Source organism: Somniosus microcephalus, chromosome 8 (assembly GCF_052327205.1).
Source record: "Somniosus microcephalus isolate GS21.2 chromosome 8, FLI_Smic_1.0, whole genome shotgun sequence".
Taxonomy (NCBI): domain Eukaryota; kingdom Metazoa; phylum Chordata; class Chondrichthyes; order Squaliformes; family Somniosidae; genus Somniosus; species Somniosus microcephalus.
The window spans coordinates 13,576,675-13,591,949 of record NC_140994.1 but is presented as its reverse complement, the minus strand read 5'-3'; the positions used below and the strand labels follow the sequence as shown (position 1 = coordinate 13,591,949).

The following is a 15,275-nucleotide window of genomic DNA, read 5'->3' as shown; positions in this document are numbered from 1 at the left end:
AGCAAACTGAGAAAAATCTTGACAATGTACAGGCTTAGTGAACATAGCCTGGCGATCGAAAAAGGTAGACACAGGCAGACCCGGCTACCAAGAGAGGACAGGATATGCTCTCACTGCAGCCAGGGAATGGTGGAGACAGAGATGCACTTCCTCACAGCTTGTAGAAAATATCAGGGCATAAGGGAGAATTTCTACCCAAAATTTACAAAAATATGCCCGGAATTCAGAAATTTGAATGACGACCAAAAACTCCCATACTTACTAGGGGAAGAGAGAAATTGCGTAACACTAGCGGCACACTATGTTACAGCTTGCCATAAACAGAGGGACAACCACTAAAGATAAGATAAGAGTATATATAAATTATATGAAAGTATATTTATACACTCAGGGATATATCTGTTTATACACTGTATGGATAGATCTGTATTTTTGTGAACAAACATGAATGTTTTCCGATGCTTTGGCAACATAAGATGTAACTTGTCATGCCAATAAAGCGATTTGAATTGAATTGAATTGAATTGGTGCCACAGTACAGGAAACTCTTTATTATCCGGCACCAACGGGACCGCCGTAGTGCCGGTTTATCAAAAAGTCCGGATTACAGAGAGGTATAGTTTAAAAGGTACGAGAGCTCCGTACACAGCAACAAATCCAGGCTTCCCTGTTGCTTAGCAACATGTGCAGGAACTCCAGCCACAGACCAAGCGTCCCTGTTGCTTAGCAACAAGTGCAGGAACCCCGGTTACTCGGCCACAGATCCAGGAACCCCGGTTACACGGCCACTAATATGAAGTAAAACTTACCTGAACCTACTCCTGAATTTTGCCGGTTAACAGAGGTTTCCGGTTATTTAGGTGCTGGTTAAAAGAGAGTTTCGGATTCTTGTAAAAAACCTACTGGTTGACTAATGCCCTTCCGGGGAGTTAACCTGCCACCCCTGTCTGGCTTGGCCTACATATGAATTCAGTCCCACACTGTATGGTTCACTCTTAATAGCCTAGTAAACCCCTTGAACAATCACCCCTTCAGTAGAATGGTAGCATAGTGGCTATGTTACTGGACCAGTGGACTAATGACCTGAAGACATGAGTTTAAATCTCACTGCAGCCGGGGAATTTAAATGCAGTTAAGTGTATAAAATTATGAGGGGCCTCGATAGAGTGGATAAGAAGGGCCCATTTCCCTTAGCAGAGAGGTCAATAACCAGGGGGCATAGATTTAAAGTAATTGGTGGAAGGATTAGAGGGGAGTTGGGGAGAACTTTTTTCACCCAGAGGGTGGTGGGGGTCTGGAACTCACTGCCTGAAAGGGTGGTAGAGGCAGAAACCCTCATCACATTTAAAAAGTATTTGGATATGCACTTGAAGTGCCGTAACCTACAGGGCTATGGACCAAGAGCTGGGAAGTGGGATTAGGCTGGATAGCTCTTTTCGGCCAGAACAGACACGATGGGCCGAATGGCCGCCTCCCGTGCTGTGAATTTCTATGATTCTATAAGAAGGCAGCCCACCACCACCTTCTTCTCAGGGCAACTAGGGATCGTCGGTATTACTCACATCTTGAGAACAATTGAACAAAATCTGCAGTTGGATGATGCCAAACTTGGCAATAAATGATCTGATCTGTACAATGCAGTGCTGGGTCGCCCTTCCCCAATCTCTGTCCCGTGAATAACACTGGCAAGCTTACTTTGCTGTTACTTTCCCCCCCCCCCCCCCCAACTTACTAATAGTATTTTAAATGAGATGAGTTTCAACCTTCACTAGATGTCAGGACATTTTCCTCGAGAGATGTTGATCACCTATACTCTTGGGCAGTTGTGCACCACAGATGCTGATAACAATCAAAGCCTGCTGGCTGGGAGACAAATCCATTTGCTGAGTGTGCAAAGGCGTTTCATTATCCATATTTAATTCAGTCTTAAAAAATGATTTACTACTGAAAAGTGCACCGTGCACAGGCCAGCACTGCGGTGCCAGATATGGAGTTCTAATAAATGATGCTACAGGGCAGATTTGCTTCCACAATTCATAGTGGCTAGTTCCTGATCTCCAGCTACAGCACGCAAGGGCAGGTGCCCCACCATCCCCAACCCCCAAAGGAGAAACAGCAAAGGGAACAAAAATAAGACGAGATAACAACAGAAAATGCTGGAAATACTCAGCAGGCCAGGCAGCATCAGTGGAGAGAGAAACAGAGTTAGCGTTTCAGGTCTGGGACCCTTCATCAGAGCTGTCTCTTTCTATTTTGAATCTCTGTTTCTCTGCCTTCTGGTCTCCGCTCCTCTCACTGGTTCTGGCTCCCAGACTGTCTCTCTTATTCCCAATCTCGCTCCCTCTCACGCTCAGTTCTGCCCCTTTGTCCTTCTCTCTGTATCTCTGTTTTTTACTCCTCAGTCCCTCTCACTGGGCCAGATGTTGACTTGGTGCCACAGAGTGAACCCGGTGATAATGAACCGGGATCCTGCGTCACATCTCTCCCGAGGTTGATTTCCATCAATGTTAAAATAGGGAGAGATGTGAAATGGGAGTTCTGACGAAGGGTCCCAGACCCGAAACGTTAACTCTGTTTCTCTCTCCACGGATGCTGCCCTGGCCTGCTGGGTATTTCCAGCATTTTCTGTTGTTATTTCAGATTTCCAGCATCCGCAGTATTTTGCTATTATAAAAATAAGACGAGGTTGGTCGACCCAGAACTTGCATACAAACGTACGAAATTGATGAGCAGGAAAAGGCAAGCAGGTCCAGCAAGCCTTCGGTATCTCCTAGTGAGGAAGTTGCAGAGATTTGCTGGCAGAGGCATGGAAGCCTGTCTGCAGCCTGCCCGTGGGTGGTGCGTCCAGATTACAAAGGGGTAAAAGGGCGAGAGTAACCCAAGCTGAAGAATCAGGGGCAGAATTTCCACGGGAGTTCTCCAATCTTCCACTGTAACATAGAAACATAGAAGATAGGCGCAGGAGTCGGCCATTCGGCCCCTCGAGCCCGCTCCGCCATTCAATGCGATCATGGCTGATCATCCAAACTCAGTACCCTGTCCCTACTTTCTCCCCATATCCCTTGATCCCCTTAGCCGTAAGAAATATATCCAACTCCTTCTTGAATATAGTTGATGAATTGGCCTCAACTGCCTTGTGTGGTAGAGAATTCCACAGGTTCACCACTCTCTAGGTGAAAAAATTCCTCCTCATCTCAGTCCTAAATGGCTTACCCCTTATCCTTAGACTGTGACCCCTGGTTCTGGACTCTCCCGCCATCGGGAACATCCTTCCTGCATCAAATCTGTCTAGTCCTGTTAGAATTTTATAAGTTTTAATGAGATCCCCTCTCATTCTTCTAAACTCTAGCGAATATAAGCCTAATCGAACCAATCTCTGCGGAAGCCCCAGAGATACTCTGTTTTCCTGGGATTTCCACCAATCTTCTGCTGAAGTTACAGGGCGAGGTTGAGAGAACCCCACCCACCTGAGGAAATTCTACCCCCCACCCCGATCTTAGCTTTAACAACACTAAAACTGGCCACGGTGTCCCTACGATAGGCAGGGGAAAAAAGTAGACCGGGTTCTCCTTCCCGATCACTATCTAGTGACACATGATGGCAAGTGGACCCGTTAGGTAGGGAATGAATTGGGCTCGGCTGTGATAGCTTCATGGAAAAATAAGCTGCAGATGCTCACGGCCCAGGCTCGCAAATAGAGAATGCCTATTTTGGTACAGAAGGGCTGTCGACACTTGCAGGACATAAACCCGGCAAGACTCATCAAGCTTCATTCGAGGAGGAGGAGTATAAACCATAAAATGCAGCTCGAGTACTCGCGTCACAGGAAGGATACTATGATGTGCAAAACCTTTAATGACATCCAACACTCCTAACTCGCACCAAATCCTGTTCACCCATCACCCCTGTGCTCGCTGACCTACATTGGTTTCTGGTTAAGCGACGCCTCGATTTTAAAATTCTCATCCTTATTTTCAAATCCCTCCTTGGCCTCGCCCCTTCCCTATCTCTGTAATCTCCTCCAGCCCTACAACCCTCCATGATATCTGCACTCGTCCAATTCTGGCCTCTTGAGCATCCCCGATTTTAATCGCTCCACCACTGGCGGCCGTGCCTTCAGCTGCCTGGGCCCTAAGCTCTGGAATTCCCTCCCTAAACCTCTCCGCCTCTCTACCCCTCTCTCCTCCTTTAAGATGCTCCTTAAAACCAAACTCTTTGACCAAGCTTTTGGTCATTTGCCCGAGTATCTCCTTATGTGGCTCGGTAAAGCGCCTTGGGACGGTTTACTACGTTAAAGGCGCTATATAAATGCAAGTTGGTGCTGTTGTTATCTGAAGGTACTTGGCATCGCTTCAGGAGTGAAGCTCTGGCCACCTTCCTCCGATATGCTAGCATCTGACCCACACCTTTAGTTCCAGCACACAAGGAGGTGTCTCATAGCAGCCAACGGAAAAGGAGGTCAAGTCCAAACGGTTATCATTACAAACTCAGGTTCTACATCTCTTCAGAGACACAAGCCGAGAAATTACTGCTGGCAATATTAGCAGAAACGTGCACAACATTTTTTTTTGATATTTCTTTGTGCACTATTTAAACGCGGGCATTATCTAATTTGTTTTTAATGGGTTACTTTTGGCAGGATGTCAAGGTGGGTGCAGAAGAGATTCACAAAGATGATATCAGGGATGAGAGGTTTTAGTAATGAGAGAGTGGAGAAACAGGGTGCCTTTTCATTATAATAAAGAAGGCTAAGATGGGATCTAATAGAGTCATTCCAAATTATGAGGGGTTTTGAAAAAGTAGAGACGGAAAAACTATTTCCACTGGTTGGTCAAGTAACTGCAGGGCATAAATTTAAGATGATCACCAAAAGAATGAAGAAAGAAATTAGGAGATATTTAAAAAAAAGGAATTCCCAACCAGAAACAGTGGTGGATGCAGAATCTATAATAGCTTTTAAAAGGGAAGTGGATAATTTTCTTTTAAAAGTGTATAGGTTAGGAGTGTCTATTTCGATACTGAAGGGCTGCGGGCAATTGTGGTACACAAGCCTAGTGGGAGTCAGCATGCTCAGTGCAGGGAGTTAGGAATAAGCGAACAATCCTGAGAGTTGGCATAAGCACGATGGGCCCAAAGGCCCTTTTGCTGTGTTGCAAAATTCAACAATTCTTCCTGTGCATGGCCTGACTCTGCATGCAGCATTCCTGCTGTTTCACCGCTGCCCCACACTTGAACTGTGCCAGGTGTCAATACACGACCTGCCTCAGGCACTCAGCTCTAGACCTCATTACAGCCGTGGTCCAAACTTGGACAAGAGCTGAATTCCAGGTGGTGAGTGTGACTGCCCTTGACATCAAGGCAGCATTTGACCAAGTGTGGCATCAAGGAGCCCTAGTAAAACTGAAGTCAATGAGAATCAGGGGGAAAACTCTCCACTGGCTGGAGTCATACCTAGCACAAAGGAAGATGGTTGTGGTGGTTGGAGGTCAATCATCTCAGCCCCAGGACATCGCTGCAGGAGTTCCTCGGGGCACTGTCCTAGGCCCAACCATCTTCAGCTGCTTCATCAATGACCTTCCCTCTATCATAAGGTCAGAAGTGGGGACATTCGCTGATGTTTGCACAGTGTTCAGTTACATTCGCAACTCCTCAGAAAATGAAACAGCCCATGCCCGCATGCAGCAAGATCTGGATGACATTCAGGTTTGGGCTGATAAGTGGCAAGTAACATTCGCGACAAACAAGTGTCAGGCAAAGACTATCGCCAACAAGCGAAAGTCTAACCACCTCCCCATGACATTCAACGGCATTATCATCACCGAATCCCCCACCAACAACATCCTGGGGGTCACCATTGACCAGAAACTTAACTGGACCAGCCACATAAATACAGTGGCTACAAGAGCGGGTCAGAGGCTGGGTATTCTGCGGCGAGTGTCTCACTTCCCGACTCCCCAAAGTCTTTCCACCATCTACAAGACATAAGTCAGGAGTGTGATGGAACACTCTCCACTTGCCTGGATGAGTACAGTCCATGCAATTCTATGTGATCAGGTATAGCAGGATAGTCCAAACTGAAGCCTATGGGCCAGAGTAATCTGGCCCTCAAAAGGCCAGGCCACTCAGTCCCATTTATGCTTATATCTGTGGTCCCCGTCACAAACTCCGTTCCCGAGCCACTGACTCCAACACTCTACCTAACATCTGTCTTAGGTTGAACCACACTGTTCGCAATCTTGGTGTCATATTTGACCCTGAAATGAGCTTCCGACCACATATCCGCGCCATAACTAAGACCGCCTATTTCCATCTCCCTAACATTGCCCGTCTCCGCCCTTGCCTCAGCTCATCCGCTGCTGAAACCCTCATCCATGCCTTTGTTACCTCTAGACTTGACTATTCCAACGCACTCCTGGCCGGCCTCCCACATTCCACCCTACGTAAACTTGAGGTCATCCAACACTCGGCTGCCCGTGTCCTAACTCGCACCAAGTTCTGTTCACCCATCACCCCTGTGCTCGCTGACCTACATTGGCTCCTGGTTAAGCAATGCCTCGAATTCAAAATTCTCATCCTTGTTTTCAAATCAATTCAATTCAAATCGCTTTATTGGCATGACAAGTTACATCTTATGTTGCCAAAGCATCGGAAAACATTCATGTTTGTTCACAAAAATACAGATCTATCCATACAGTGTATAAACAGATATATCCCTGAGTGTATAAATATATACTTTCATATAATTTATATATACTCTTTTCTTATATTTACTGGTTGTCCTTCTGTTTATGGCAAGCTGTAACATAGTGTGCCGCTAGTGTTATGCAAGTTTTCTCCCACCCGAGATTTCTGCGCTCCGCTAATTCTGCCCTCTTGAGGATCCCTGATTATAATCGCTCAACCATCGGCGGCCGTGCCTTCTGTTGCCTGGGCCCCAAGCTCTGGAATTCCCTGCCTAAACCTCTCCGCCTTGCTACCTCTCTTTCCTCCTTTAAGACGCTCCTTAAAACCGACCTCTTTGACCAAGCTTTTGGTCACCTGTGTGGCTCACTGTTAAACGTCGTTTGATAATCGCCCTTGTGAAGTGCCTTGGGACGTTTTACTACATTAAAGGCGCTGTATAAATACACGTCGTTGTTGTTGTTATTTCTTACCTGCTGGATTGTCCCATTTAAACTTTGTGGGCCGGAAAGTTTGGAAATGGCTGTTTTTAGTGTGGTTGCATCCTAAATCAAACCACTAAGACTTGTAGTATCATAGACATAGGCATAGAAGATAGGAGCAGGAGTAGGCCATTCGGCCCCTCGAGCCTGTTCTGCCATTCAATGAGATCATGGCTGATCATCCAAATTCAGTACCCCGTCCCTGCTTTCGCCCCATATCCCTTTAGCCTTAAGAAATATATCTAACTCCTTCTTGAATATATTTAATGAATTGGCCTCAACTGCCTTGTGGTAGAGAATTCCACAGGTTCACCACTCTCTGGGTGAAGAAATTCCTCCTCATCTCTGTCCTAGATGGCTTACCCCTTATCCTTAGACTGTGACCCCTGGTTCTGGACTCCCCCGCCATCGGGAACATCCTTCCTGCATCTAGTCTGTCGAGTCCTGTTAGAATTTTATAAGTTTCAATGAGATCCCCTCTCATTCTTCTAAACTCTAGCGAATATAAGCCTAATCGACCCAATCTCTCCTCATACGTTATTCCTGCCATCCCAGGTATCAGTCTGGTGAATCTTCGCTGCACTCGCTCCATGGCAAGAACATACTTCCTCACAAAAGGTGACCAAAGCTGCACACAATACTCAAGGTGTGGTCTCACCAAGGCCCTGTACAACTGCAGCAAGACATCCTTGCTCCTGTACTCGAATCCTCTCGCTACGAAGGCCAACATGCCATTTGCCTTCTTAACCACCTGCTGCACCTGCATGCTTACCTTCAGCGACTGGTGCACAAGGACACCCAGGTCTCGTTGCACTTCCCCTTTTCCCAATCTATTGCCATTCAGATAATAATCTGTCTTCCTGTTTTTGCCACCGAAGTGGATAACCTCGCATTTATCCACATCATACTGCATTTGCCATGCATCTGCCCAATCACCCAACCTGTCCAAATCATACTGAGTTTCTCTGCAGCCTCCTCACAGCACACAAGCCCACCCAGCTTTGTGTCGTCTGCAAACTTGGAGATATATTTAGTTCCCTCGTCTAGATCATTTATATATATATAAAGTGTGAGTAGCTGGGGTCCTAGCACCGATCCCTGCGGTACCCCACTAGTCACTGCCTGCCACTCGGAAAAAGACCCGTTTATTCCAACTCTTTGCTTCCTGTCTGCCAACCAGTTCTCTATCCAAGACAGACCAGCAATATGGGATATATACAAATTAATGGGAGCACGGATTTAAACTGAGACATTCTGGGGCTTCATTAGAACCAACCTGTGCGGCCCCCCCCCCACCCCAAAAAAAAAGCTTGATCACCCCCTTAAATATAGTCCAGGTTAGATGCAGAAATAAATGATTTTTAAAAAAATCAGAGATTTGGGTGTCATGCAAGAAACACAGAAAGCTAGCATGCAGGTACAGCAAGCAATAAGGAAGGCAAATGGCATGTTGGCCTTTATTGCAAAAGGGTTGGAGTATAAGAGTGAGGAAGTCTTGCTACAATTGTACAGGGCCTTGGTGAGACCACACCTGGAGTACTGGGCACAGTTTTGGTCTCCTTATCTAAGGAAGGATATACTCGCCTTGGAGGCGGTGCAACAAAGGTTCACTGGATTGATTCCTGGGATGAGAGGGCAGTCCTATGATGAGAGATTGTGTAGATTGGGCCGATACTCTCTGGAGTTTAGAAGAATGAGAGGTGATCTCATTGAAACATACAAGATTCTGAGGGGGATTGACAGGGTAGATGCGGAGAGGATGTTTCCCCTGGCTGGAGTGTCTAGAGCCAGGGGTCACAGTCTCAGGATAAGGGGTCGGCCATTTAAGACCGAGATGAGGAGAAATGTCTTCACTCAGAGGGTTGTGAATCTTTGGAATTCTCTGCCCCAGAGGGCTGTGAATGCTGAGTCTTTGAGTATATTCAAGGCTGAGATCGATAAGATTTTTGGACTCTCGGGGAATCAAGGGATGTGGAGATCGGGCGGAAAGTGGAGTTGAGGTCGATGATCAGCCATGATCTTACTGAATGGCGGAGCAGGCTCGAGGGACCATATGGCCTGCTCCTGCTCCTATTTCTTATGCTCTTATATATAATATATATGTATTATATATGTGGAGAGACACGAGAAGCAGGGATTGTTCTCCTTGGAGCAGAGAAGGTTAAGGGGAGATTTGATAGAGGTGTTCAAAATTTTGAGGGGTTTGAGTAAGTAATGAAAAATAGTTTCTACTGGCAGGAGGGTCGGTAACCAGAGGACACAAATTTAAGGTCAGTGGCAAAAGAGCCAGAGGGGAGATGAGCTGTTCCGCTAATTTTTTTTAGTGCATGGTCCCTTTAACTCGGTGCGTGGCCCATTCAAATTTTCCCGCATGCGCGGTTTCTTTCCTGTAGAAGCCAGTGAGCGGCCTGCGCGTGACCTCCAGGCCGTTGCGCGGCTTAGCGGGAGCATTGGAGAGGGAGAATTTTTTTGGCACAGCGAGTTGTTGTGATCTGGAGCGCGCTGCCTGAAAGGACGGTGGAAGCAGATTCAATAGTAACTTTCAAAAGGGAAATGGCTAAATACTGAAAAAGAAATAATTTGCAGGGCTCTGGGGAAAGAGCGGGGCAGTGGGACTAATTGGAGAGCACTTTCAAAGAGCCGGCACAGACATGATGGGTGAATGGCCTCCTTCTGTGCTGTGTCATTCTATGACATTTTACTATGTTAAAGGTGCTCTATAAACACGTTGTTATTGTTTACTTCGAGAGGATGGTTGGCTGGGACACTGGATGAACCATGTGCTGTTCTTCAAATAGTGTCATAGGATTTTTAACATCCGACTCAAGCAAGTTGAACCTCAATTGGGACGGATAATGGGATCCATCATATTTCGAATCATAAAAGATGATATTTTAATATTTTTTTATGGGATGTTGGTAGTCGCTTTAAAATGATTGCTGCAGGATAGCCTGGCTTGCTAGAGTATACAAGCATCACCAGGCACCATCCGTGGCCTTTCATGCTCACTGGGGCCAGGAAAATGCCACTGAGTGAGCCCAGCTTACGGAGACAACGCATTCCTCTTGTACAAATGCATTTTGTTTTGCAAAGCTCATTAAGAGTGGATGTGCCTAAAGTAGAAAGCAGCTGCTTGCTTTGTTCAGTGATTGATCAATCGAGTCAAAATGGGTTTTTGCACCTTGGTCAGAAATGGGATTTGTGCCGAGCATCTCATGCGTGGCTCAAGCCAGGGCTTGGATTGGTTGCCGCAGAAGCTGGCGAGGACTGAATTCGATTTAGACTGATGCGGAGCAATTCTAAAGCAGTCCGCACTGAGGCAAAGGGGTGTTCCGCAGGATGTACCTCTTGGGAAGGGTGAACAGACAGTTCCATGTCCAGATGGAAATATATCCTGAAGCCTGTGCTCAAGGTTTCCATATTCCATTGATTAGAAAGCACTTGAAAGCTTCATAAAGGGTAGATGCAACCTCATCTATAAATTATATTATGAACACTGATCCAGATTCAGCTTTATTAGGAGAGTTAGTGAAGCACCGAGTCTTATTATTTTGTGCACCAGGAGTCGGAAGTTAAATCTGCTGTTTTGATCTTTTGCTACTGTCTAATTTTTACTTTTAATAAACCTGCTTTAGTGTCATCCAACTCTTTTAGGCCTGGAGAATTCAAGAGGGCTCATGGTATTTCTCGTTATCAAATTATAGCAGCAGGAATATCCTGTTTAACCCTGGACAATGTTGCGTTGCCAGATATTGTGCATCCAAGGTAACACTTTGGATTATAGAGGCAAGCGTTCCCTTATGGGAGGGATACCTATTGCTGAACACGAGAAATATCTGACACAACCCAAAAATCGTAGCACGCAGTTTAACATCTCACCCGAAGAATTGAAGATTGCGTAGTGATCATTATAAGCAGTGTACAATCTCCACATCAATAATGTTCACATTTAAAATTAACGTTTACATAAGAACGAACGTAAGAATTAGGAGCAGGAGTCGGCCATTCGGTCCCTTGAGCCTGCTCCGCCATTCAATAAGATCATGGCTGATCTTCGACCTCAACTCCACCTTCCTGCCCGATCCCCATATCCCTCGATTCTCTTACAACGGATTTAATGTTTTAACTCTAATACAAAAAGAAAATACTGCAGATGCTGGAAGTCTGAAATAAAAACAGAAAAATGCTGGAGATACTCAGTAGGCCAGGCAGCATCTGTGATGAGAGAAACAGAGTTAATGTTTCAGGTCGATGACCTTTCGTCAGAACTGGAAAAAAGCAGGAAATGGGACAGATTTTTAAGCAAGTTTAGGGGCTGGGAAAGGGGGGAGGGGATGAAAGAACAAAAGGGAAGGTCTGTGATAGGATAGAAGGCAGGAGAGGTTACGAGACATTAAGAGATATTCAAGGCGAGAGGAGATGGTAATGGGCCAGGTTAAGAAACAAAGGATGGCTCTAGATGAAGTGTAAATTGCGCTGGCAGAATGAAGGACAGCGGTCTGTAGGAGAGAAGAACAGAAGGCACAAACAAAAAGTGTGGATAAAAAATATATATACGATAGGGGCCAGGTTATGATCTGAAATTGTTGAACTCGATATTGAGTCCGGAAGGCTGTAAAGTGCCTAATCGGAAGATGAGGTGCTGTTCCTCGAGCTTACGCTGAGCTTCCGTGGAACAATGCAAGAGGCCAAGGACAGTGAGGTCTGAGTGGGGATGGAGCGGTGAATTAAACTGACAGGCCACCGGAAGCTCGGGGTCCCCCTTACAGACTGAACGGAGGTGTTCCACAAAGAGGTCACCCAATCTCCGTTTGGTCTCCCCAGTTTTTAACGTTTTAACTATTTAGCCAATGTGCTGTATAAACAGAACAGATGATGAGGAGCCATGGTTTATGATTTTTCTCTTAGTAAGGGCACTGACCATCCCACTTGTCGGGTTATAAATCATATCCTGTAGCTCCTCGCCACACCTTCTGCACTCAAGGACCCAAATATTAGTTACTCGAGGGGGCTGAATGGCCTACTCCTGTTCCTATGACTCATGTCAGCAACGAGTCTGGAAACATGAATTTTCAACTCCCAGACTTGATGAAAACACCCCAGAATTAAAAGCTCTTCCGACTCGTTGCCCACTATGTGGCAAGAGGCTATCTCTTACTGCTGAAAAAGAAAACACGTGACTGCTGGAAATCTCTGGGGGGGGGGGGGGGGAGAGCAGGGGTAAAAACTGCACTGGAACAGAGAAAGAGAGGCTGCTGTTGCAGGTGGGGTCTTTACAAAGTATTTACAGCACAGAAACAGGCCATTCGGCCCCAACGGGTCCGTGCCGGTGTTTATGCTCCACACGAGCCTCCTCCCACCCCTCTTCATCTAACCAGATCAACATATACTTCTATTCCTTTCTCCCTCATGTGCTTATCTAGCTTCCCCTTAAATGCATCTGTGCGATTCGCCTCAACCGCTCCCTGTGGTAGCGAGCTCCTCATTCTCACCACTCTCTGGGTAAAGAAGTTTCTCTTGAGGAGAGATTGGGTGGATTGGGCTTGTACTCGCTGGAGTTTAGAAGAATGAGAGGGGATCTCATTGAAACTTATATAATTCTGACAGGACTGGACAGACTAGATGCAGGAAGGATGTTCCCGATGGCGGGGGAGTCCAGAACCAGGGGTCACAGTCTAAGGATAAGGGGTAAGCCATTTAGGACAGAGATGAGGAGGAATTTCTTCACCCAGAGAGTGGTGAACCTGTGGAATTCTTTACCACAGAAGGCAGTGGAGGCCAATTCATTAAATATATTCAAGAAGGAGTTGGATATATTTCTTAAGGCTAAAGTGATCAAGGGATATGGGGAGAAAGCAGGGACAGGGTACTGAGTTTGGATGATCAGCCACAATCTCATTGAATGGCGGAGCAGGCTCGAGGGGCCGAATGGCCTACTCCTGCTCCTATCTTCTATGTTTCTATTCTCTATTGGGTTTATTAGTGACCATCTTATATTTATGGCCCCTAGTTCTGGTCGCCCCCACAAACATCTTCTCTATGTCTACCCTATCGAATCCCTTCATAATTTTTAAAGATCTCGATTAGGTCTCCCCTCAGCCTTCTCTTTTCTACAGAAGAGCCCCAGCCTGTTCAGTCTTTCCTGACAGCTATAGATCGGTTAGAATCCACTCGTGTTGGCAAATCTTTCTCTTTCATGTGTTGACTGATCTGCTGTGAATTTCCAGCATTTGCTGTTGTGTTTACTTAAGATTCTTGGTTTTTTTTTGGCTTTAATCTTACTGCCATAATGCAATTGATTTCAGACAGGTGGCTCAGTGCATCTCCACTTACTATTCAGGCCATCCGGTGGGGAAGGAGTGATGGCATGTCAGCCTGTGATAAAACTTGCAGTAGGCTCCTGTTAGTAAACCACTCGAGCACATCATTGTCACAATTTATGTCACCGAGGATCCACTTGATTGAATTACGATTTTGCAGCTCCCTGACAGCCATCTATTATCCAATATTCATGGTCATAATATTGCAAAATGGAGCAATACTTCTCTGGAGGAAGGACAGGAGCCAGGGTGCCTTAGCGTTCATTTAGTTCTGAAGCCTGGCTTTGCAGCAGTGCAAGACCTGAAATCTCCTCTCTCTCTCTCTCTGCTGCCTGAACAGGTACTGCATAAAAGAGGCAGTCTCAATCCACTTGAGTTCAGCACAAATTAATACGGCAAGGATGACTGCTGTGGAAATTGGTTAAATTAAGGCTGGTAAAGATGAAGGGAACTCGAAGGTTGGGATTTCAGTACATGGGTTGAGGAAAGCACAGGAAGCTTTACTCTGTCGGAAACGTGCTGTACCTGATGTAATTGAGGTGTTTAAGATGATTATAGCAGTTGATTATAGGGAGAAATTATTTCCTCTGGTGGGGGGAGTCCAGAACAAGGGGACATAACCTTAAAAATTAGAGCCAGGCTGTTCAGGGGTGATGTCAGGAAGCACTTCTTCACACAAAAGGTCGTGGAAATCTGGAACTCTCTCCCCCAAAGGGCTGTTGAGGATGGGGTGGAGGGGGAGGGGGAGGTGGTCAATTGAAAATTTCAAAACTGAGATCTAGATTTTTCTTAGGCAAGGCTATTAAGGGATATGAAACCAAGACAGGTAAATGGAGTTAAGCTGCAGACCAGCCATGATCCAACAGGCTCGAGGGGCTGAATGGCCTCCTCCTGTTCTCATGTTCCTAGAAGTGCTTCTTACATTATAAAAATGGTCTGAAGGAGCGATGTTCAGACGGAGACCTTTAACCTCTGCATGCTGCTCTCTCCTATTTACTTTCCTTTCTGCCGCCATTCTAATCAAGACTAGGGACCCACGACTCCAGTTTCTAAAAGGGAAGGATTCCGGATCTTGGCTCTTAGGTTTATCTAAAGACCCGAATGTAGTTCTTAAGACCCATGAAAATGTGGGCGAGTTGCTGATGTGCTATTTATAGTAACGAGTGCTGGTGAAGGAAGGTGTTCTGTGCATCTGTTGTCTATGGTACTCCGTCAATGCAAATACACCTTTGATGGGGAAAAAAAAGGCAAGTGCATTCCATTTTTCAGCACCAACATCGCTCAGCTTGACAAGTGCAAAACAATTCTCTGAAGGAAACATGATAGAGTGAAGACTCGTTAGTCACTTTACACATGTTGCTTGCAAAGAAAAAAAGAGCAAAAATAAATGACAAGAATCAGAAGGATTTATTTAAACGTCAGACACTGGCACATTTTAGTTAATCAGTAGACAACAGCTGGCTGCACTCAATGCAATGTTCAAATAACCTTCCGTGAAATAAGCAGTGCTCCCAAATTAAGGTTAGACATTTAAGCACTGAAAAGGTTTTTTCTCTACTTCCTGTGTGTTTTCTCTTTGGGTGCACACACATACGTGCACACACATGCGCGCACAGATGTAATGCACCAAGAATGGGTCATAAACAAGCGAACGGTTCAACAAAAAAATATCCAAAAAGGAAAACCACTAAGGAAATATAGGAAAATCTGCAGTGATATATTTATAGCTTCACTGTTCTTTTCCGTGTGACCTTTGATTCAATCTTTGTTGGAGTGTTTTTTTTAATCTTTT

The 15,275-nt window shown here is 45.7% G+C and overlaps 1 protein-coding gene across 3 annotated transcripts in view; it reads right to left on the bottom strand.

Moving 5' to 3' along the window:
- r3hcc1l (R3H domain and coiled-coil containing 1-like) overlaps positions 1 to 15,275 on the bottom strand; it is a 202,330-nt gene that overhangs the window by 36,220 nt on the left and 150,835 nt on the right. The gene's annotated exons all lie outside the window — the stretch shown is intronic.